Below are 25,685 nucleotides of genomic sequence, written 5' to 3' on the forward strand. Positions count from 1 at the left end.
GCCTACAAGAAACACATCTTTCCAAGCCAGCCCCGTGGCTCACTAGGCTAATCCTCTGCCTTGCGGCACCAGCAAACCAGGTTCTAGTCCCGGTTGGGGCGCCAGATTCTGTCCCGGTTGCCCCTCTCCCAGGCCAGCTCTCTGCTGTGGCCAGGGAGTGCAGTGGAGGATGGCCCAAGTCCTTGGGCCCTGCACTCCATGGGAGACCAGGATAAGTACCTGGCTCCTGCCATCGGATCAGCGTGGTGCACCAGCCACGGCGGCCATTGGAGGGTGAACCAACAGCAAAAGGAAGACCTTTCCCTCTGTCTCTCAGTGTCCACTCTGCCTTTCCAAAAAAAAAAAAAAAGAAAGAAAGAAAGAAACACATCTTTCCAACAAAGATGCATACAGACTGAAAGTAAAAGGTTGGAAAAATGTATTCCATGACAACAGAAACCAAAAAAAAAAAAATAGCAGGTGTAGCCATATTAATATCAGACAAAATAAACTTTAACACAAAAACTGTTAAGAGACAAAGAGGGGCACTATATAATGATTAAGGGAACAATTCAACAGGAAGACGTAACTATTATAAATGTACATGCACCTAATTACAGGGCACTGGTTTATTTAAAAGATATGTTAAGGGAGTTAAAAGGGAGACATAGACTCCAATATAATAGTATTGGGGGACTTCAATACTCCACTCTCAGAAATAGATCAACCCGACAGAAGATCAATAAGGAAACAACAGATTCAATTGACACTATTGCCCAAATGGATCTAACAGATATCTACAGAACTTTCAATCCTACACTTAAAGAATTTAAATTCTTCTCAGCAGTGCATGGAACCTACTCTAGGACTGACCACATACTAGCCCATAAAGCAAGTCTCTGCAAATTTAAAAGAATTAGAATCATACGATGCAGCTTCTCAGACCATAGTGGAATGAAGTTGGAAATTAGCAACTCAGGAATCCCTAGAGCATATGCCAACACATGGAGATTGAACAACATGCTCCTGAATGAACACTGGGTCATAGAAGAAATCAAAAGAGAAATCAAAAACTTTCTGGAAGTAAATGAAGATAACAACAAAACATATCAAACTTATGGGATACAGCAAAAGTAGTGTTAAGAGGAAAGGTTATAGCAATAGGTGCCTACATCAAGAAATTGGAAAAACACCAAATAAATGAGCATTCAACTCATCTCAAGAATCTAGAAAAACTGCAAAAAACCAGACCCAAATCTAGTAGAAGAGAAATAATTAAAATCAGAGAAGAAATCAACAGGATTGAATAAAAAAAAAAAAATTACTAAAGATCAGCCAAACAAAGAGCTGGTTTTTTTTTTTTGAAAAAATAAATAAAATTGACACCCCATTGGCCCAACTAACTAAAAAAAGAAAAGACCAAATCAATAAAATCAGATATGAAAAAGGAAACATAACAATAGACGCCAAAGATATAAAAAGAGTCATCAGAAATTACTACAAGGACTTGTATGCCAGCAAACAGGGAAAACTGTCAGAAATGGATAGATTCCTGGACACAGGCAACCTACCTAAATTGAACCAGAAAGACCTAGAAAATCTAAACAGACCCATAACTGAGATAGAAATAAAGGCCCTCCCAAGAAAGAAAAGCCCAGGACCAGATGGATTCGCTGCTGAATTCTACCAGACATTTAAAGAAGAACTAACTCCAATTTTTCTCAAACTATTCAGAACAATCAAAAAAGAGGGAATCCTTCCAAGTTCTTTCTATGAAGCCAGCATCACTTTAATTCCTAAGCTGGAAAAAGATGCAGCATTTAAAGAACATTCAGACCAATATCCCTGATGAACATAGATGAAAAAACCTCAATAAAATTCTGCCTAACAGAATGCAATAACACATCAGGAAAATCATCCACCCAGACCAAGTGGGATTTATCCCTGGTATGCAGGGATGGTTCAATGTTCGCAAATCAATCAATGTGATACACCACATTAACAGACTGCAGAAGAAAAACCATATGATTATCTCAATAGATGCAGAGAAAGCATTCGATAAAATACAACACCATTTCATGATGAAAACTCTAAGCAAATTGGGTATAAAAGGAACATTCCTCTATACAATCAAAGCAATTTATGAAAAACCCATGGCCAGCATCCTATTGAATGGGGAAATGTTGGAAGCATTTCCACTGAGATCTTGTACAGACAGGGATGCCCACTCTCACCACTGCTAGTCAACATAGTTCTGGACGTTTTAGCCAGAGCCATCAGACAAGAAAAAGAAATTAAAGGGATACAAATTGGGAAGGAAGAACTCAAACTATCCCTCTTTGCAGATGATATGATTCTTTATCTAGGGGATCCAAAGAACTCTACTAAGAGACTATTGGAACTCATAGAAGAGTTTGCAAAGTAGCAGGATATAAAATCAATGAACAAAAATCAACAGCCTTTGTATACACAGGCAATGCCATGGTTGAGAAAGAACTGCTAAGATCAATCCCATTCACAACAGCTACAAAAACAATCAAATACCTTGGAATAAAATTAACCAAGGACGTTAAAGAGCTCTACGATGAGAATTACAAAATCTTAAAGAAAGAAATAGAAGAGGATACCAAGAAATGGAAAAATCTTCCATGCTCATGGATTGGAAGAATCAATAGCATCGAAATGTCCATTCTCCCAAAAGCAATTTATAGATTCAATGCGATAACAATCAAAATACCAAAGCCATTCTTCTCAGATCTGGAAAAAAATGATGCTGAAATTCATATGGAGAAACAGGAGATCTCGAATAGATAAAGCAATTTTGTGCAACAAAACAAAGCCGGAGGCATCACAATACCAGATTTCAGGACATACTACAGGGCAGTTGTAATCAAAACAGCATGGTACTGGTACAGAAACAGATGGATAGACCAATGCACCAGAATAGAAACACCAGAAATCCAAACATCTATAGCCAACTTATATTTGATCAAGGATCCAAAATCAATCCCTGGAGTAAGGACAGTCTATTCAATAAATGGTGCTGGGAAAATTGGATTTCCACATGCAGAAGCTTGAAGGAAGGCACCTACTTTACACCTTACACAAAAATCCACTCAACATGGATTAAAGATCTAAATCTATGACCCAACATCAGCAAATTATTAGACAGCATTGGAGAAACCCTGCAAGACATTGGCACCAGCAAAGACTTCTTGGAAAATACCCCAGAGGCACAGGCAGTCAAAGCCAAAATTAACATTTGGGATTGCATCAAATTGAGAAGTTTCTGTACTGCAAAAGAAACAGTCAGGAAAGTGAAGAGGTGACCAACAGAATGGGAAAAAATATTTGCAAACTATGCTACAGATAAAGGGTTGATAACCAGAATCTACAAAGAGATCAAGAATCTCCAAAACAAAACAAACAACCCACTCAAGAGATGGGCCAAGGACCTCACAGACATTTTTTTCAAAAGAGGAAATCCAAATGGCCAACAGACACATAAAAAATGTTCAGGATCACTAGCCATCAGAGAAATGCAAATCAAAACCATAATGAGGTTTCACCTCACCTTGGTTAGAATGGCTCACATACAGGCCGGCGCCGCGGCTCACTAGGCTAATCCTCCGCCTAGCGGCACCGGCACACGGGGTTCTAGTCCCGGTCAGGGCGCTGGATTCTGTCCCGGTTGCCCCTCTTCCAGGCCAGCTCTCTGCTGTGGCCAGGGAGTGCAGTGGAGGATGGCCCAGGTACTTGGGCCCTGCACCCCATGGGAGACCAGGAAAAGCACCTGGCTCCTGACTCCTGCCATCGGATCAGCGCGGTGTGCCTGCTGCAGCGCACCGGCCACGGCGGCCATTGGAGGGTGAACCAACAGCAAAAAAAGACCTTTCTCTCTGTCTCTCTCTCTCACTGTCCACTCTGCCTGTCAAAAAAAAAAAAAAAAAAAAAGGAATGGCTCACATATAGAAATCTACCAACAACAGATGCTGGCAAGGATGTGGGGAAAAAGGGACACTAACCCACTCTTGGTGGGAATGCAAACTGGTCAAGCCACTATGGAAATCAGTCTGGAGATTCCTCAGAATCCTGAATATAACCCTACCATACAACCCAGCCATCCCACTCCTTGGAATTTACTCAAAGGAAATTAAATTGGCAAACAAAAAAGCAGTCTGCACATTAATGTTTATTGCAGCTCAATTCACAATAGCTAAGACCTGGAACCAACCTAAATGCCCATCAACAGTAGACTGGATAAAGAAATTATGGGACAGGTACTCTATAGAATACTATACAGCAGTCAAAAACAACAAAACCCGGTCATTTGCAACAAAATGGAGGAATCTGGAAAACATCATGCTGAGTGAATTAATCCAGTACCAAAGGGACAAATATCATATGTTCTCCCTGATCTGTGACAACTAACCAAGCACCTAAAAGGAAGCCTGTTTAAGTGAAATGGACATTTTGAGAAACAGTGACTTGATCACCCCTTTTCCTATCTATTGATGAACAACTTAATACTTTATCCCTTTTAGTACTTTTTTGTTCTACTTAATACTTTGGTTGAACTCTTTAATTAACACACAATTATTCTTAGGTGTTTAACTTTAACTGAAAAGTGGTCCTTGTTAAATATAAGAGTGTGAATAAGAGAGGGAGGAGATGTACAATTTGGGACATGCTCAATCAGATTTGCCCCAAATGATAGATTTAAAAACGTGCCAGGGGATTCCAATTCAATCCCATCAAGGTGGCATATACCAATGCCATGTCACTAGTCAAAGTGATAAATTTCAGTTCACAATTGATCATAATGATAGGATTAAGAGTCAAAGGGATCACATAAGCAAGACTAGTATCTGCTAATAGTAACTGATAGAATTAAAAAGGAGAGAATGATCCATCATGGGAAGCGGGATACACAGCAGGCTTATAGAATGGCAGATGCCCTAAACAGCACTCTGGCCTCAGAGTCAGCCCTTAAGGCATTTGGATCTGGCTGAAGAGCCCATGAGAGTATTTTAGGCATGGATAGCCAAGACACAGTGGAAAAAAAAATAAAAAAATAAGAAATAAAAACCTAAATAAAAGATCCCTGTGAGTGATATCTCAATGGATAGAACAGGCCTTCAAAGAAGGAGCTACCTTTCTCTGAAGGCAGGAGAGAACTTCCACTTTGTATGACCTTGTCTAAGTAAGATCGGAGTTGGTGAACTCAAAAGGCTTCCACAGCCTTGGCAACACATGACAAGAGCCTAGGGTGATTACTGATGCCATAAACAAGACTGTCAATAGTTAAATCAACAACAGGAGTCACTGTGCACTTACTCACCATGTTGGATTTCTGTACTTAATATGTTGTTCAATGTGAATTAATGCTATAACTAGTACTCAAAGAGTACTTTACACTTTGTGTTTCTGTGTGGGTGCAAACTGTTGAAATCTTTACTTAATATATGCTAAATTGATCTTCTGTATATAGAGATAACTGAAAATGAATCTTGATGTGAATGGAATGGGTTAAGGAGCCGGAGATGGGAGGGTTGCAGGTGGGAGGGAAGTTATGGGGGGGGGGGAGCCATTGTAATCCAAAAGCTGTACTTTGGAAATTTATATTTATTAAATAAAAGTTAAACAGAAAAAGAATATAGTGGGCAGAAGCATAGCCCAGGTACCAAGTATATAACAGACTAGATTTTACAGACCTCCATTTCTAGAGATCCTGATAGTGGAATGATGTAATGGGCATGTGGCAGGAAGCAATGCAAATAGTGACTCTCAGATTGGAGAGGTTATCCCTCCACTCCAGGCTGCACCCTTAAGACCACTGTCTTTCTAATCCACTCACAACTCTCTTTTGAATGCTGGTCCAGAACTTCTATTACCACCAAGTTTTGAAAACTAATGGATGAGGTAATGTAATATTAAGTACATCTTGTTCACTCTGGTCAGTATGATCCATAACTGCTTGAACCATGCAACTAGGATCTTTACTTTTTAATGATTCTTCTCTCTGCTCTGAGCCTTAAGCTGTTATCTCAGAGAGCATTAAGTTGTATTCTGTTAGAAAAGATTCCTATTTATTGAGCTCCCTTCTTCAAATGCCATAAAAACTTCTCACTTCCAAAGGAAATGGGACTGTCCCCCAGTACCCAAACTTCCATGTTCCCAGAAACTGTTTATTGTATAAGTTCTGTAAGCTTGAATGAGTAGCACTGGGAAGGCTATACAGTGCAGGAAATGAGAAACTTCATTTAAAGAAGATACACCAGAAACCCCATAAATGCAATTGCAACACAGTGTAAGTCAGCGTACACACATTTCACAGTGAAGACATTTCACTAGTATTGTTGCTCTGCTAATCTAAAAGATGAGTAAATAGTGACAGAGGTGCAACCTACATTCAGCTCATATACAATTCAGCTCAAAAGGTCTGAATACCCATCTCCATCCCACGGCCATCTTGTATGAGACTAGATGTCTACAGAGATTTTAGAACCCTTTTCTGTATACCTGGAGACCCACTGGTCTTCTGTCAGACACATCATCTTCTCCTTTTTAAAAAAGATTTATTTTTATTTATTTGACAGGCAGAGTTACAGAAAGGTGTAGAGACAGAGAGAGAGCTGTTCCATCCGCTGGTTCACTCCCCAAATGGCTGCAACCAAGCTGTGCCAATCTGAAGCCAGGAGCCAGGAGTTTTTCTGGGTCTCCCACATGGGTGCAGGGGCCCAAGGACTTGGGCTATCTTCTGCTTTCCCAGGCCATAGCAGAGAGCTGGATCAGAAGAGGAGCAGCCAGGATTAGAACCAGCAAACATATGGGATGCTGGCACTTCAGCCCAGGGCGCTAACCCACTGAGCCACAGCGCTAGCCCCTCATCTTCTGACAAAAAAAAAAAAAAAATCCTTGAAAATCCAACATTATTCATTCCTTCTATGACTTTGGAACTGAAGATCTACCACTGGTATCCCTTCCTGAACCAGCCAAGGTCTATAGGGTGTACCTGAAAGAGAGATTATAATGGCTCCAATCTACAACTGCACCTATGCCATCAAGAGACAGGAACCTGTCCTGCTCTCCAAAGTTCCTTTTATCCCCACACTAACATTCACAGACATAGAAACCAATCACACAATCCTTGAGCAATATGACAGCTTCAGGACCAGAAATTCTCTAAAGATGGTGGGAGTGGTTGCAATGGCATATGCTGAGAAGGAAAACAAAGGAGACTTTCCATGATCTTTCCCTGTTGACATCACAGGCTGATGAAGCAACTTTCCCTGTAAAACAGTGCACAGCTCCATTAGGAATAAATTTGCTGGAAAATCAACCTCTTAAGATACAGCGAAGATACATAAAACTTGTCTAACCACATGAGGTGCTCGCATAATATTCCAATTCCTCATTAATTCCTGGCTTGGCAAATACATTTGAAAGAAACATACTATAACTTGGCCAGCACCACGGCTCACACGGCTAATCCCCCACCTGCGGCGCCAGCACCCCGGGTTCTAGTCCCAGTCGGGGTGCTGGATTCTGTCCCGATTGCTCCTCTTCCAGTCCAGCTCTCTGCTGTTGCCCAGGAGTGCAGTGGAGGATGGCCCAGGTCCTTGGGCCCTGCACCTGCATGGGAGACCAGGAGGAAGCACCTGCCTCCTGGCTTTGGAACAGCACAGCGTGCCAGCCGTGGCGGCCACTTGGGGTGTGAACCAACGGAAAAAGGAAGACCCTTCTCTCTGTCTCTTTCTCTCACTCTCTCACTGTCTAACTCTGCCTGTCAAAAAAAAAAAAAGAAAAAAGAAAAGAAAAGAAACATACTGCCGGCGCCGCGGCTCACTAGGCTAATCCTCCGCCTAGCGGCGCCGGCACACGGGGTTCTAGTCCTGGTTGGGCCGCCGGATTCTGTCCCGGTTGCCCCTCTTCCAGGCCAGCTCTCTGCTGTGGCCAGGGAGTGCAGTGGAGGATGGCCCAGGTGCTTGGGCCCTGCACCCCATGGGAGACCAGGAAAAGCACCTGGCTCCTGGCTCCTGCCATCGGATCAGCACGGTTTGCCGGCCACAGTGCGCCGGCCGTGGCAGCCATTGGAGGGTGAACCAATGGCAAAGGAAGACCTTTCTCTCTGTCTCTCTCTCTCACTGTCCACTCTGCCTGTTAAAAATAAAAAAAAAATACTATAAGTTGAGAAATTAAAATGTGGAAAGAATTTTTGGAAATTGTCATTATATATTAATATTTTTTAAATTCTCATAATTAAATTGTGGTTCTAAAACCTCAAATACTTCTACAGATACTTAGAAAAAACCTCCAAGGACTCTCTTTAACTTTAGTGTTTAAAGAAGAAAATAATATCCTGAATAAATCATTTTTAATCCTTTAAAATGATGCTTGATCTTACCTATTAAAATAATTTGTGGACCATCAATGGATCATATTTTACAGTAAAATAGTAATAATTTGGTGCATTAATATGGCTGGAAAACAGGGTGAATGCCTTGTAAAGTCTTTGTGAATATTTAAAACTGCACTATCTAGAAATTCTTTACCCAAAACATCCTGAATTCATCTATCCATCACATCCAGTTATCTGTATATTTTTAACAAAGCTATATTTTAAAAAACCCGCACTTAATTAGTGGTTTCTGGCACAAATTAGGCCAGAGACAAATATTAGGGTGTCACGGAGCTCCTGCTTTTACTCCTCTTCTAGTCTAAATGAGAATTGCCATGAAATTATAGACAAACTCTTGAGGATTTGAGTGATGGTCTCATGGGCCATTGACTGTTGGCCCACAGCTACTGGTCATTTTTTCTATGTATAGTGTATGAATTGTGCCATGCAAGTGCCTATATCAGCACTTATCTGGTAATTGCCTTTCAGTCACTTCATTCTGCAAATTGAAGGACCTCAGTCTTGAACTTCAATCTTACATAACTTCACCTCAGACCCAGAATAAAATTATTACTTAGTTCCCAGCATCATACAATGTAAACAGAAGATGAAGTTGTAGGCATCAAACAAGAATAGTATCATGAAATAGTGAATTCCCTTGTCCTTTCTAAAAATTATTGCTCCCCATAGTGGTAGCCACACACTTCTGACAGCAGGAGTTGCTGATTTTAGAATTATGGTTGAAAATTCTGTGGATTTCCTGAGAAGAAAGTGGGAAGGTAGCACGCAACACTCAATTGTTGTTGATTGATCTTTTACAATTCATTTTCTCTCACTGATTTTAAATACACCTTTGTTTTTATTTAACAGGTAGAGTTATAGACAGTAAAAGAAAGACAGAAAGGTCTTCCTTGTGCTGGTTCACTCCCCAAATGGCCGCTGTCACCAGCGCTGCATTGATCCAAAGCCAGGAGCCAGGTGCATCTTCCTGGTCTCTCATGGGGGTGCAGGGGCCCACGCACTTGGGCCATCCTCCACTGCCTTCCCTGGCCACAGCACAGAGCTGGACTGGAAGAGGAGTAACCAGGACTAGAATCTGGTGCCCATATGGGACACCAGTGCCACAGGTGGAGGATTAACCAAGTGAGCCATGGTGCCAAACCCTAAATACACCTTCTGACCAGCATTTGTAATTTCAAGCACTTAGAAATAGGAGCTCTAACACTTGATTTTACTGAATCAATAATGAAAAACATAGTCCCTAAGATATAAAGAGAGTGAGGATCACAGACTGAAACTAATTCAGGATCCTACAAGGACTAAATTTGAGGTCAAGCTTGAGCTACTTATCACTAATAGAAGCAACCAGTGTTATCTGATCAAGTTTTACTAGATGGGAATGGTATCCCATATTTGTGCCAGTTTGTGTCCCAGTCTCTCCACTCCTGATCCAGCTCCTGCTATTGAACCTGGGAAAATAGCAGCAAAAGATGGCCCAAGTGTGTGGGCCTCTGCCCACACCACAGTGCCAGCCCTAAGAAGTCTTAAAAACCAAAGAAAGAAAATGTATAATATATCAATTATAGTTGTATATAGGTATAAATTTCTGAAAAGTACATAATTTCATCCTTTTAGTCATCTAAAACTTATTTGTAAATTATATAATTAAAAAAAGATAAAAAGACATTGATTCTTATGTCTCTTCAGCATAAGACATCAACTTTTCCAGGTTCTAGATGCACCTATTCACAGAGTTTCATAGAAGTAATCAGTAATGTGGCTCAAATAACAGTCTTACCCAGGGAATCCCCCTAAATTTAAACAGGGTGCTCAATACCATTTTAGAAAAGTTCCAAAATATGTATCAGAAGAAAAAAATTATTTATTTGGTACATCTCATTTTAACTATAGTATTAACTAAATTTCCAATAGTCAGATGTACTCAAAAAATCTCACAGGTGGGAGAGATGGCCTAACACAGCAAGTAATTATTAAAATATAAATTTTAAGCTACAACTTAACTAGGGAAAATAACACTCCACAGATCCCAAACTAAAATAATTAAGATGACATAATAAAAGGAAACTCAATGTCTTCATGCATTAAAATTTATTACATTAAACTTAATAAACAAAAAGGTGATTATTCCAGCTGTTTCCCACTTGGCAGCCCAATTTTACCTGTTGAATCTGGAAAAAAGTAAATGGCATCTCATGGTAGATTGCTAAAATCTTAATGCTATATGCCATCGATTATGTCCACCATACTTTATATATAATATTAACATATCTGATGCTTCTTAGTAGATAAATGACCTGTCTTAACTATTACAAAAGTGGCAAATGTGTTTTTGCTCAAAGCTTTTCCAACAGCTCCTCAGTCTAGTTTGCCTTCACTTTGAAAAGACACTTTTTCTAGGTTATACATGAGCATCTCATTGACTTGGCCATCAAACATAATTTTTGCAAAGAATTTAACTGTACCCAGCTTTTATCAGGAGCACAAGAGTATATCACATTGATGACTTCCTCCCTTCATGAGACTATTTGACACACTTCTGAAGAACATACAATGCTAATACCTTTTAGTCCTTCCTGGGTTTTGGTGCAATGCATGCCTCTTTTAAAAAATTAATTGTCATGGATGCTACAAAGCAGTCCAGCTTATATGCCCCCCCCTTCCAATGAAAAGTCAAATTGAATTCTGTAGGTACTATCCTTAGTGCTCTCAGTGACTTCTTCACTCGAGATCATATGCCTTCTAAATCCTCTGGATCATTTGTGATATCCATTACTTCTCAAGGGCTGTGATGCAAGGAATAACCTCTCTTGGAACCTTGCTATGTGCCAGTAAAATTAAATTAGATTTCTATTAATTGTGCTAGACTGGAAAAAGTCACCTACACACCTTGAGCCTGTGATTCTCCAAACCTTGTTATCTAGTAGGACTTTGGCCATGGATATAGAACAGTAAAACATGAGAATGGCTACTAAGGCCTCCTTAATAGATGATGGGCCCAAACTTGACATACTCCATTTGGCAAAGGGGATGGCTTCCAATGTCTGCTGTCTATGTCCAGATGCCAGGGTACAGCAGGAGGTCACTATTCTAACAATAATAAAGAAAAACCATTTAAGTTCAGCTGGACACCATTCTACTGACTGCTGATTTCATTACTATTAATCTGGATGCCTTCACTGGTGACAATCCAGAGACCCAAAGTAGTCACAGCTGTTATCTGCTAACAAAAGCTTAAACCAAGAGTTATGGATTTATATCTGCTATAACACAATTCCTCAGAACCCATCTAGTCCACACCTTGAGAGTTGGAAGCTGTTATACTTGGCCCACCCATAAATAGGATGTTATTTGTGCCAGATGGGCTCTATATCCTTGTACTGCAAGGAAGATGTCATAGATATTGATGCTCCAAATTTATCCAGCTCCCTGCTAATGTCTCTGGGAAAGCAGCAAAGACTTGCCCAGATGCTTGGGCCCCTGAACCCATGTGATATCTGGAAGAAGCTCCTATCTCATGAGATCAGCCTGGTCTAGCCCCAGTCATTGCAGCCATTTTGGAGGAGAACAAACCAGAAGGAAGATCAGTCTCTCCCTTTCTCACTCTAACACTGCCTTTCAAATATATAAATAAATCATTTAAAATGTAATCATTTCAATAGATTCCTCAGTGCTCAATCATGATGACTTTTACTATCTTAAGGACATTTTCATTTCTTTTTTAAAGATTTGTTTATTTGAAAGGCAGAGAGGAGGACAGTGTGCTGCAGTATGCAAAGCTGCCATCTGTTATACTGGCATCCTATATAGGCACCAGTTCAAGTCACACTTGTTCCACTTCTGATTTAGCTTCATGCTAATGGCCTGATAGAGTGGAAGATGGCCCAAGTACTTGGACTCCTGCCACCCCCATGGGTGACTCAAAAGATGCTCCTGGTTTCAACCTGGCCCTTCACCAGCCATTGGAGAAACCAGGGGTGTGAAACAGATGATGGAAGATCTCTCTATGTCTCTCTCTCTCTCTCTGTAACTGTGATTTTCAAATGAAGAAGTAAATAACTTTTAAAATGATTTTAGAAAGGGCAGAGAAACACACAGAAAGTGGGTGAAGAGAGAGAGGAAGAGAGGTCTCCCATATGTTGGTTCACTCTCTAAATGTCTGCAACAGCTATGGCTGGACCAGGCTCTCAGGTCCCCTAATAAGTAGTAGATCTTGCATTTAGGTGAAAGGAACTGAAGAATTTGAGCCACTACCCCATGCTTCTCAGAGATATTAAGCAGGAAACTAGATTGGAAGTGAAACACTGAAAACTTAGATTAGCACTGCAATATAGAATGTGGGCATCACATGCAATGACCAACAAATTAGAAAACCTGGAAGAAATCAAGACACATGCTAGGTAAAAAAAATGAGCCATGAAGACATATAGAAAGCCTAAACAAACCAAAAACCAAAAGATATTGAATCAGTAACAAAAACCCTCCAAAGAAAAGCCCAAGACCAGAAAGCTTCACTGCTAAATTCTACCAGATTTTCAAAAATAGAACTAATTGGCCAGTGCTGTGGCTCAATAGGCTAATCCTCCAGCTTGTGGCACTGGCACACCAGGTTCTAGTCCCAGTTGGGGCACCAGATTCTGTCCCAGTTGCCCCTCTTCCAGGCCAGCTCTCTTCTATGGCCCAGGAGTGCAATGGAGGATGGCCCATGTGCTTGGGCCCTGCACCCCATGGGAAACCAGAAGAGGCACCTGGCTCCCGGCTTCGGATCAGCACGATGCGCCAGCTTCAGCGTGCTGGCCGTGGCAGCCATTGGAGGGTGAACCAATGGCAACGGAAGACCTTTCTCTCTCTCTCTCACTGTCCACTCTACCTATCCAAGAAAAAAAAACTAATTCCAATTCTCCTTAAGCTATTCAAAGCAATTGAAAGAGAAGAGTATTCCCAAACTCCTTCTATTTGGCCAGTGTCACCTTATTTTGTAAACCAGAAAATGATACAATAGAGAAAGAGAATTAAAGAACAATATCTCTGATAACCACAGATCCCAAAATTCTCAACAAAATACTAGCTAATAAAATGCAACAACAGATCATAAAGATAATTTACCTGGACCAAGTGGAATGTACCTATGGTATGCAGGGATAGTTCAACATATGCAAATCAATAAATGTGATATGTGACACTGGCAAACTAAAGAATCAAAACCACATGATGATGAATAGATGAAGAGAAAGTATTTGATAAAAAACAGCCTTTCACTATAAAAACCTTAAGCAAGTTGGGAATAGAAGGAACATTCCTTATCACAATCAAGCCCATATATGACAAATCTTCAACCAACATCATATTGAATGGGAAATCGTGGAAGCATTTCCACTAAGATCTGAAACCAAAGTTGCTCTCCCTCACTACTGCTGTTCAATACACTACTGACAGTTTTAGCCATGGCAATAATGCAAGAAAAAGAAATCAAAGGAAAACAAATTAGAAAGGAGAAAGTCCAATAATTTGTTTGCAGATGACATGATCCTAAATATTGGGAAACCAAAAGACTCCACCAAGAGATTATTGAAACTCACAAGAAAGTTTGGCAAAGTTGTAAAATATGAAATCAACACACAAAAATCAATAACCATTATATACACAAAAATGCCATGGCTGAAAAATAACTTATCAGATCAGTGCCATTCTTGATAACCATAAAATTTTTTATTACCTTGGAATAAATTTAATCAAGGGTGTGAAAGATCTCTATAAGAAAAATTACAAAACATTAAAGAAAAAAAAGAAAACACAAAAAAAGGAAAAATCTTTGATGTTCATAAATTGGAAAAACAAATATCATCAAAATTCCCATCCTACCAATAGAAATTATTTTTAATTTTACTTTGACAATCATTTATTTATTTGAGAAGAAGTTAATAGACAGAGAGACGGAGAGACAAAAAGTGATGCCTTCTAACTGTTGGTTAATTCTCCAAATAGCTGTAATGGCTGGTGCTGGGCTGATCTGAACCCAGGAGCTAGGAGCTTCCTCCTCATCTCCTATGTGGATACAGGAGCCCAAGCACTTGGGCCATCTTCCACTGCCTTCCTAGGCCATGAGCAGAGAGCTGGATCAGAGGACCAGCTGGGACCCAAACTGGCATCCATATGAGATGCCAATGCCACAGACAGAGCCTCAAACTACTATTCCACAGTGCCAGCCCCTCAAAAGCAATTTACAGATTCAACATGATCTCAATCAAAATAGCAACAACATTCAGAAAGAAGACCTTTCTCTCTCTCACTCTGTCTATAACTCTACCTGTCAAAATAAAAAAAATAAATAAAAAAATTTTAAAAATAAAAGAACATACAGCATCACCTGATGGTTCAGGAGCATGACAAGTAGGGCCCTGTGGTGGCTTATTACTGAATAGTTGCTCAGGAATTGATCTGAGGGGTGTTTGTTGTCAGCCATTGTTTGATCATTATGTATTTCAAGAAGGGGGTCATTTATATGCCATGCAAACTAGAATGAAGATTCATAATAAAACTCATGAGTGTCATAAATTTTTATCAAAATTAACAGGTCAGTTTGGAGCTCTTAATAAATAGTTGGGGGGCTGGTACTGTGGTGCAGCAGGTTAAAGCCCTGGCCTACAGTGCTGACATACCATATGTGCTCCAGTTCAAGTCCCAGCTGCTCACTTCTGACTCAGCTCTCTGCTCTGGCCTGGGAAAGAAGTAGAAAGATGGCCCAAGTCCTTAGGCCCCTGCACACATGTGGGAGACCTGGAAGAATTTCCTGGCTCCTGGCTTCAGATCAGCACAGCTCTGGCCACTGTGGCCATTTGGGGAGTGAACTAGCACATGGCAGAGGCCAACTCTCTTTCTGTTAGACCGAACTTGGATGGGACTCAATTATCCCAATGAGAGACTTCAGTGATGCAAAAGCAAAGAGGTTTATTGTTCTAGCTTGATCTAGGGTCCACTCCTCCAATCATCACAGTGGTCATCTGATGAGGACCCATCCCATATACTTTGTGGGGTTTATATAAAGTTTTCAGAGACATTCTACATATTATAGCACCATTCAGCAAATCATCTCATTCTGTGGGAATTTAAAGAACATCTCTTAAAATTGATTAGTAAATCCAGTGATGGGAATAGACCTAGTAAAGGTGGTTAGATGGTTTTGGGGTTGATGCTTTTTAAAATGATTGGCTAAAGTGTAGGGTCCAAACCGCTAGGGTGTATGTTCCAAACTACAGGGTTTTGGGATGTTATCAATCGCCTTAATGGCCTAAAAAGACACCTGGAAAAGATTCAGATTCCTTTTGAAGCATTCATCAGTAGCCTGAACCAGTTTTATTGTCCATTTAATGGCTCCAATAATTTAGGGGTACATAGGGCTGATGTTGGCAAGATCCTAAAAACACCCTTTGAACCCTGCTTCAGCAAATGAAAACACAGAAAATATATATTGGAAATAAGCTTTATTAATTTACATACATGAAGAGAATTTTTTAAAAGCCATAATATTTGGACAGATCATATTACTTTGCTGTAAAATTCTAAATCTAATGAAAGAGTCCAGAATTGTCTAGATTAGAGATTATCTTTTTGTTTTCCTTAAGGCTTATAAAACACAAACAAATGTCCTAAAGTGCTAGATTAACCTGAAAAAATTATGTTCAAAACACAATTTTTATTCATTAGAGTTTAACATTGACAGAAGGGAAAGTCATTCAGTAAAGAGGTAGAAATGCTTTCAGACTTAATATTAAGAATGTTGGTTTCCCAAATGCTTTTTCTTATCCATTCAGCTTAAGGTGAATTGGTATTTGCTGCATCAGCAGTCTGACTGCATGTCTTAGAGAATGAAAAATAGAGGTCTGTAGAGATGCCTGAAGAGTTGGTGCTTTTAAGTTAAGATTCTTCTCAGCTGCTGAGGAGTACGTTCCATTGAGTGCATAACTATGAATGATTCAGAAGATTTATAAGACTTAAGATACTCAGTTGTTAACTTTATGAATTTTGTGGGAAATTATGGACTTACTGTGTCACCTGAGTTTGCTGTGTTAAAAAAATGAATACAAAGATTCTTTTTAAAGAAAACTTAAAAAAAGTATAGGCTTGTATTGAACAAGATGTATCTAAACTTCATAAAATGCTGTTATTTTAATACAAAACATACATAAGCATATGTTTTAAACATAAACAATTGATTATAAAAGCTTGTGTTTCTACTCAAATACACTTGTGAAAAGAAATTACAATTTATCCCGAAAATAATCTAGAATTTCCTAACAGTATCTAACTTAAATAATGAAGGAAAACATCCTAAAACATCTTTTGTTTGTGTGAACTTAATTACAGTACCTTAAATTAGCATTCTCCATCCCAAAGGTTATTAAAAGTTTTGAAAGGGAGATAAACTCCATGAGGTTGGTAGATTTTCTGTTCTAAATTCTTCATGTACTTGGGGCTGGTGATGTGGTGCAGAGGTTAATCCTCTGCCTGTGGTGCCAGCATCAAGTATGAGTACCGGTTCTAGTCCCGGCTGCCCCTCTTCCAGTCCAGTTCTCTGCTATGGCCTGGGAAAGCAGTGGAAGATGGCCCAAGTGCTTGGGCCCCTGCACCTGCATGGGAGACCAGGAAGAAGCAGCTGGCTCCTGGCTTTAGATCCATGTAGATCTGGCCATTGCAGCCATCTGGGGAGTGAACCAATGGAAAGAAGACCTTCTTCTCTGTCTCTCACTCTCCCTCTGTCTGTAATTCTACCTCTCAAATAAATAAAATCTTAAAAAATATATTCTTTAAATATTCATATTAATTACAACCTCTTATTTTAGAAAAATGAGGGTTAATGGTTTATGACTTCTGCTAGTCTGTGATTGTTACAAAGTAAAACTTCTAGTCAAGGTATGAATTTGTAAATTCCTTATTGGCAATGAAATTATTATAACAAAAATTGTCATACTGAGTTAATAGTCTTTAAATAAATACAAATTAGGAGAATATTTATTTAGCAACTTAAAAACACCTGGCGGCTGGTGCCATGGCTCACTAGGATAATCCTCCACCTTGTGGCACCGGCACACCGGGTGCTAGTCCTGGTCAGGGCATCGGATTCTGTCCTGGTTGCCCCTCTTCCAGGCCAGCTCTCTGCTGTGGCTTGGGAGTGCAGTGAAGGATGGCCCAAGTGCTTGGGCCCTGCACCCCATGGGAAACCAGGAGAAGCACCTGGCTCCTGCCATCGGATCACCACGGTGCGCCGGCCACTGCATGCCAGCTGTGGCGGCCATTGGATGGTGAACCAATGGCAAAAGGAAGACCTTCCTCTCTGTCTCTGTCTCTCACTGCCCACTCTGCCTGTCAAAAAAAAAAAAAAAAAAACACCTGGCTATCAAAATTATTCAGATGCAGACAAGATAAGACTCCTTGTGGGGTAACCACATGCTGAATATCTGTTTTTTTATTTACATGTCACTGTCACAGGCTGAACAGCAACAGAACACAGTATGAGAATGATGAGCACTCCTCTAATTCTAGAGACATATGTGCCCTGTCAGGACTTCATTGGCCTAACTCATCAAAAGACTCAGGAATAAATGTTTCTGTTTTCAAGAGAATTGTGGGGCCGGTGCCATGGCACAGTAGGTTAATCTTCCACCTGTGGCACTGGCATCCCATATAGGCACTGGTTCTAGTCCCAGCTACTCCTCTTTCACTACAGCTCTCTGCTATGGCCTGGGAAAGCAGTAAAATGTGGCCCAAGTGCTTGGGCCCCTGCACCCATGGGCAACTAGGAAGAAGCACCTGGCTCCTGGCATTGGATCAAGCAGCTCCGGCTGTTGTGGCCATTTGGGGAGTGAACCAATGGATGGAAGACCTTTCTCTCTGTCTCTACCTCTCACTGTCTGTAACTCTGCCTCTGAAAGAAATAAATAAAATCCTTCAAAAAGTCTGTTAGAGTGAATTACAACCACCATTGTATGTTTTCTTTCACAACTTCAAGTGGACATAGCTCATAAAATAAAATAAATCATAGGCTGAGGCCATGGCTCACTTGGCTAATCCTTCACTTGTGGCACCAGCACCCCAGGTTCTAGTCCCAGTTGGGGTGCTGGGTACTAGTCCCATTTGCTCCTCTTCCTGGGCCCAGGAGGGCAGTGGAGGGTGGCCCAAGTGCTTGGTTCTCTGCACCCGCACAGGATAACTGGAGGAAGTACTTGATTCCGGGCTTTGGATAGGCAGAGCACTGGCCATAGTGGCCATTAGGGGAGTGAACCAACAGAAGGAAGACCTCTGTCTCTCTCTCACTGTCTATAACTCTGTCAAATATAAATAAATAAACAAACAAATAAATAAATAATAGTTTCATAAACACTAAAGCTTAGACAATTGGTACCAATTAATAGCTTCTTTCATAGTCTCTCTTTATAAATAATTAATAAACCAATTATTTTCTTCCTACTCTGCAAAGCCAGTCAACGTAATTGATTTCAAATTTAGAGTTTTCAAATCACCCAGAAATGCACAATGTTAATGCTTTTGCAGCGATATAAGAGCATAAAATAATAGCAATTTTTAATTCTTGCACTTTTTGACATTAGAGAGTTCTAAGACATTAAATGGCATTTTTTTCTAACACATGTAAGACTAACAATGTGCAGAAAAACATGAGGATTTTTGTTATGCAGATAAATAATTGTGCTTTGCCTAGAATCATGCTTCAACTGTGGTTATTTTTCCTCTCCACTGAAGCCAGGAAGAAGAGAGTCCTGTGAAACTAATGAAATGCCCCTGGTGTTCTTAAATGATTACTTTTTGGCAGGAACTTCCAAGAAACAACACCACAGTCATAGTGAACTTTTTCTATGGTTGGAATCTTCTCTTTGCTTCCAGGAGACCAAGAGAAGCCACCTGGAGATCTCAGGGGAAGGCCACATGGGAATGAAGAGGCTTGTATCTCCTCTGGAAGCAGTTGTGTCTGTGAAATTTTTTGCTCATAGTAAATTTGACAGGTCTCTATCCATTGATAAAGAAGAGACTCATCATAAAAATTAGTAATACATAAAAAAAATCATTGAAATCTCATTTTTTTTCTGCCACAGGCAAGTGGAACAACATCTCTCACAGTAAAACAGACTGTAAAGAGTCTATCCAATATCTCTGGCTCTCCTCACATTCTAAGGACAGACCTCAGAGAACTTCCAGCTGCCTCTTCCAGAAAGGTAAGTCAATAAATAAATTATTAATAAAAAGAAAAAGGAAGTAACTTTTTTTCTGTATTTCTGGATAGGATTCCTGTCTTTGAATCACTATCTCATGATTTTTATTCATTTTTCCTTCTTTGGAATTGGAGTAGGAGTAGGCAAAAACATGCATGAAAGAAGGGGGAAAAAAGCTTAAAGTACTAGATTGTAAAGTAAGAACAAATGGACAGGAAGGCTGGAGGTGAAGGGGTAAAGACTAGGTTAGGGAAAAAAAGCCAGCTTATTAAATCCTTAAAAAGAGAAAGGAAGAAAGGAGGGGGAAATAGAAAAGTATGGTTATGTTCTTCTGGAATTACCATCTTATGCAATCTGTTCTCTTTGCATTAATAAAAATAAAAATGTTTAACAATTGAAAGTTCATTCCTTTATTGCATCACTACTGCCTCATTCCAACACTCTATGAAAGCAGAATCCAAAGTCAGGCATAGGTTGCAGGGTGGAAGTGACAGTGCTAGTTCTATTTCTCTAATGTCAACCTCTACACCCCAACTTCTGATCCAGCAAAATTCTATACAGTACCCAGAATCAGCTTCATAAAATAAACCACTTAGGGCAAAAGCTCAGAAAAAATCAATGTCCCCATTATTCTTTGCCTATGAAGTACTCATAAAAATTAGCATTCTGCTAAAGAAAATGAGATTGTGTCCAAGCTATGTATAAAGAACATAGGGATGCAAAGTCAGGAGGCAGTTTGGTGTTTTATGAGCACCCAAAGTGAACTGCAAATGATGGAAGGGGATGCATTACAGAATGGGAGCTGAGTAGGCAACCCAGGCAGTAGTGACCACCAAGCCTTTAACCTGAGATTTGTGAGTATTTGTGAAGTGTACAAATGAGTTCTACCTATAAGAACAGTAATTACTTTTGCCTTAGGACACAAGGCAAAGCACATTTTTTCAAATTTTTATCTGTTTTTCATTTTATTTGAAAGGTAGAGGGAAATGGAAAGGAAGAGAGATTTTTTCCATTTTCTGGTACACGCCCAAATGCTCACAACAGCAGGCAATGTTCAGCCTGAAGCCAGGATCCCAGAACTCCATGCAGGCCTGGGTGAGCTCAGTTGATTCTGAGGATACACAGCATTCAGTGACACCTGTCTTTATAAAGACACATCTCAATACAAAATAAAACTCCCTACTCAGGACTCTTGAGATCCAAGAGAAAACTCAAATATTTTCCAGATGAGTGCAAAACAGAAATCTGGAGCCAACAAGTTCCCTGCCTACCTGAGAATCAGCCTGCTCACCAGGGAGATCTAGGGAAGAGGACCAAGCAAAGCCACTTGGGACCTGTGCCCAGAGTCTTATCTCTTGAGTGAGCATAAAGGCAGCCCAGTCATTGGGCACTGGCAGTTTTGGACCACCTTAATCCTGAAGTGGCTACACAAACTAGTCAACTCCAATTTGGGCTGAGTTATCAGATGGCAGTCTGGCCAAAGATTGTCACCCATTAAGGAATCTGGACACAGGAATGGCCAAAAAAGAACCATCAGGAGATGCACACAATAGGAGTCAGAGTACTAAGTGGGTAATAAATGCACAGATCCTAGACCAAGGCAACAGGCAGTTCCAACCTTCTCTTTTGTTGCAAAGTTTTCTTATTTTATCTTAAAGGCCTTGAGAAACAGATCTGTAGACATCTCATGTGTAAGACAAACATGCATCATTCATAATTGGCCTTTAAATATTAGCATTCTTGGCCTGATCAATAAGCCTCAGGAACTAGCTCAGGGAGGGGCAAGGAAAGGGAATCACTTCTGTCTCATTTCTAGGGAAGTACACATCCTCCATGAACTGCTTCTTACAAAATATTTCTCCAATTTTCCAGGAGAAATACATCAACTCTGAAGAGGCTACTTTTTTTTTTTTCCATAGAGCCCAACACCTGTCTTGGGAATCACCTGTGATGCCAGGTAGATGGATAAGAAAGCCAATTGGAATCATTTACTAGAAGACAAGATACTTTACCCAAATCACTATATTTTACTCTACAGAAAAATGTAAACTGAATCACAAAGAACTCCAGTCGATCAATCCCCTGGTTTAAGCAAAGGGCATATTTGCATTACTCCAGATATGCAGGCCTCTCTTTCTGCTGTAACTTCATGTGGACTATCTGCATAGGGATATAGAGTGAGGGGGAGGCTGCAGCAGTAAAAATGGTCAATGTTTCAATTATGAAACTGATTTTTAATTATCTCAAATTCAGTCATAAAAATTCTGCTCTAAGCAAGAAACACATAAAGCCAAGCTCATCCCTTTCTCAACAAAAATTTAATGCTAACTGCATATTTAGGAGTGTACTATTGCATTTAATTCCAGTACTTCTCTACATCTTATTTTTTAAGATTTTCTTTATTTGAGAGGTCAAATTATAGACAGTGAGAGGAAGAGACAGAGATAAAAGTCTTCCATCTGCTGGTTTATTCCCCAAATGACTATAACAGATGGAGCTGCACTGATCTGAAACCAGGAGCCAGGAGCTTCTTCTCTGTTCCTTCTTGGGTACAGGGGCCTAAGCACTTGAGCCATCTTCTACTACTTTCCCATGTGAGAGCAGAGAGCTGGATCAGAAGAGGAGAATCTGGGACTAGAATGGTGCCCATATAGGATGCCAGTGCCACAGGCAGAGGATTAAACTACAATGCCACAGTACCAGCCCCTCTACATCTTATAAGCACATCTTATCTGTAAGAAGAAAACTGAAAAGTGAGTCCAGTATATCACAAATTATGCTAGAAATTATCTCTAATTAAAAAAAAAAAAAGGGAAACCCTATAATAGAAACCTGCACAAATGACCTGTGTCCTATTACTTTATCCTTTGGAATACTTTTCAAGATTTCTTCTGGCCTTCCCATCTTCCCTTGTTCCTCATACCCTTTCAATATCACTGCCTCTCTGTCCCTACAGCTCTCTCCCTTTGGAAGCAGTCTTGTGGACTGTCAATCATTATTTTAAAATGTAATGTAGGAAGGGCCTGAATGGCCTTCTAATGTCCCTTAAATATTTCCATAAAACAGATAGAGGGGCTGGTACTGTGTCCCAGCAGGGAAAGCTGCTGCCTGCACTGCTGGCATCCCATGTGGGCACTGCTTTGAGTCTCGGCTGCTCCATTTCTGATCCAGCTCTCTTCTAAGGTCTGGGGAAGCAGTAGAAGATGACCCAAGACCTTGGGCCCCTGCACCCATGTGGGATAACTGGAAGAGGCTCCCGGCTCTTGGCTTCAGTTCAGGGTAGCGCCAGCCATTGCAGCCATCTGGGAGTAAACAAGAAGATGGAAGGCCTTTCTCCCTCTCTCTCTCTCTCTGCCTCTGCTTCTCTCAAACTCTATTTCAAATAAAAATAAAAATAACAATAAAAATAATAATAACAATAATAATAATAATAAAAACAGACAGTAGAGCACAGTGGGAAAGCTGTTGCCTGTGATGCTGGTATTCCACATTGTGCATGAGTTCATGTCCCAGCTGCTCTACTTCTGACCCAGCTCTCTCATGTGCCTAGGAAAGCTACAAAGTTTGCTGCCTATGCTCCTACTCCCACATGGGAAATGTGGAAGAAGATACTGGCTCCTGACTTTAATCCAGTTTCAACCCCAGGTGCTGTGGCCATTAGGGGTGTGAAACAGTGGATAAATGATTTACATCTCTCTTTCTCTCTTTGTAACTCTGCCTTTCAAATAAATGAATATTTTTAATTTTTTAAAAAATTTAACAAATGGCCCTAAATATTCTGACTCATCTTGACATGTAACAAGAGCCAAGAAAGTTGCTGCTGACTTTATGTAGTGCCTCCTCAATTCATTCTATAAGAAAAAAAAATATGTATTTCTTTTGCTCTCCAAGCACTCAAATCCAAAAGAAATAATACTACCCAGTACAGCTCTCTTTAAGGCTGCTCTTGCACTGAAGAAAAGTAAAGGAGCAAGGGGCCCAAACCCTGTGTGGCAGGCTGGCAGTCCCCTCCTCACTCTGCATCTGAGTTTCTAGTTAGAGATGGAGACAAAGGCAACTCCAGATACTGCAGTGGTACACAGCCTCAATCACAGACATGCCTTGTGTGTGTACAACAGAAGGAAGCACAGAGCACTATGTAAGGGAGGAATACAATGAACAAAAAGGAAAGGATGTGAATGGACATAGCAAAGAATTTCCCCACTCTGCTGATCATGATCTCAAGGATGTCCAGGCCAGAATTCCATTTCACTTTGGAAAACCCACTCCTTGAAGTTTTCTCCACCTAGGTGTATTCTTCTGTGAGGACTCTGTCCTCCTGTGAGAGAGGGCACCACCACAAATTGAAAACCAGTCAAAAAGCAGAGTGATGGCTTTAATTCTCAGAGGTGAATGGACAACCACATCTATGAATTCTTCCTTGAAAAATAAGCTTCCTTCTGCTCTAGGAATCTATATAGGTTTGGGCTAAAATGAGAAACACAGAGACCAGCTGGGTCTGTTAGGTGAGAAGAAAGGAAGCTTGATTTCCAGTCGTTACTTTGTAGCATGTTAGTTTTTGAGAGGATTTCATTTTCCACTTCTACTTGAAGAACTGGAAAGGTAGAATCAGTTCCAGCCTAACACACAGCAGCTTTAGCCACTGATGACATCACAGCTTGCTACCCAAAAGTGGCAGCCAAAATAAACTCAACAAATGAGAACCAAAATAAAACAGAAGAGTCTAACATAATACCAACAGTTGTTCAGCAGATATTACCCAGATCTTGACACACAAGTCACCAGGATAAAGGGTGGGGCTGGCTTTGTGGCACAGTGGATTAAACCACCACCAAATAAAATGCTGGGATCCAATATGTGTGCCCATCCTTTAAAAAAGATTTATTTATTTGAAAGTCAGAGTTTTGGGGGCCAGTGCTGTGGCACAGCTGGTTGAGACACTGGCCTGCATCCCATATGGTCCCTGGTTCAGGTCTTGGCTGCTCCACTTCCAATCCAGCTGCCTGCTAATGTGCTTGGGAAAGTGGCACAGTATGGCCCAAGTCCTTGGTCCCCTATATCCACATGGGAGATCCAGAAGAAGCTACTGGCTCCTGGTTTCAGATCAGCTCAGATCTGGCCACTGTGAACCAGCAGACTGAAGACCTCTCTATCTGTCTCTATCTCTATCAGTAACTCTGTCAAATAAATAAATCTTAAAAAAATGTCAGAGTTATGGAGAGGAGGGAGAGTCAGATGGGATGGCATTGTGGACTAGCAGGTAAAGCTGCTGCCTGCAGTGCTGGCATCTGGTATAGGCATCAGTTCATGTCCTGGCTGCTCCACTTCTGATCCAGTTCTCTGCTAGTGGCCCTGGAAAAGTAGAAGATGGTCCAATACCTGGGTCCTTGCCACCCAAGTGGGAGACCTGGATGAAGCTCTTGGTGCCTGGCTTGGGCCTGGCCCAGTCTTGGCCATTGCAGCCATCTAGGAAGTAGACCAGCAGATGGAAAATCTCTTTCTCATTCTCTCCCTTTCTCTATCTCTGCCTTGTAAATAAATAAATAAATGCTAAAAAAGAGAGATCTTCCATCTGAGATGGCTGCCATGGCCAGGGCTGAAGCACACAGAAACCAGGAGCCAGACACTTCATCTGGGTCTCCCACATGGGTTACAATGGCCCCAACACTTGAGTCATCTGCTGCTGCTTTTCTCAGACCATCAGCATGGAGCTAGGTTAGAAGTGGAGCAACTGGAACATGAACGGCTGGTCATCTGGGAAGCTGGCATTGCAGATGGTGGCTTTCCCCATTGTGCCACAATGCCAGCCCCGTGAGTGCCAGTTTGAGTCACAGCTGTTCCACTTCTGATCCAGCTCCCTGCTAATGCAACTAGGGAAGCAGAAACAGATGGCACAAGTACTTGGGTCCTTGCACCAATGTGGGACACTGGGTTGGACTTCCAGGCTGGGCCAGCATTATTCATTGCAGTCTCTTGAGTGAACCAGCAGACGCAAGATCCCCATCCTTCTGTCTCTGCCTCTTTCTCTGTAACTCTGCTTTAAAATAAAATTTTTAAATCTTAAT

At 40.7% G+C, this 25,685-nt stretch overlaps 1 protein-coding gene and 1 non-coding gene across 2 annotated transcripts in view; one reads left to right on the forward strand and one right to left on the reverse strand.

Annotated features, from left to right (window-relative positions):
* Positions 1-25,685, forward strand: part of LOC127489541 (uncharacterized) — a 511,334-nt gene that overhangs the window by 200,588 nt on the left and 285,061 nt on the right. The gene's annotated exons all lie outside the window — the stretch shown is intronic.
* The window catches only part of LOC149122895 (uncharacterized), a 178,714-nt gene that overhangs the window by 19,010 nt on the left and 134,019 nt on the right, over positions 1-25,685 (reverse strand).

The sequence above is a fragment of the Oryctolagus cuniculus genome, chromosome 13 (genome assembly GCF_051225735.1).
Source record: "Oryctolagus cuniculus isolate XC-2025 breed Fujian yellow rabbit chromosome 13, ASM5122573v1, whole genome shotgun sequence".
In the NCBI taxonomy this organism is placed as follows: Eukaryota; Metazoa; Chordata; class Mammalia; order Lagomorpha; family Leporidae; genus Oryctolagus; species Oryctolagus cuniculus.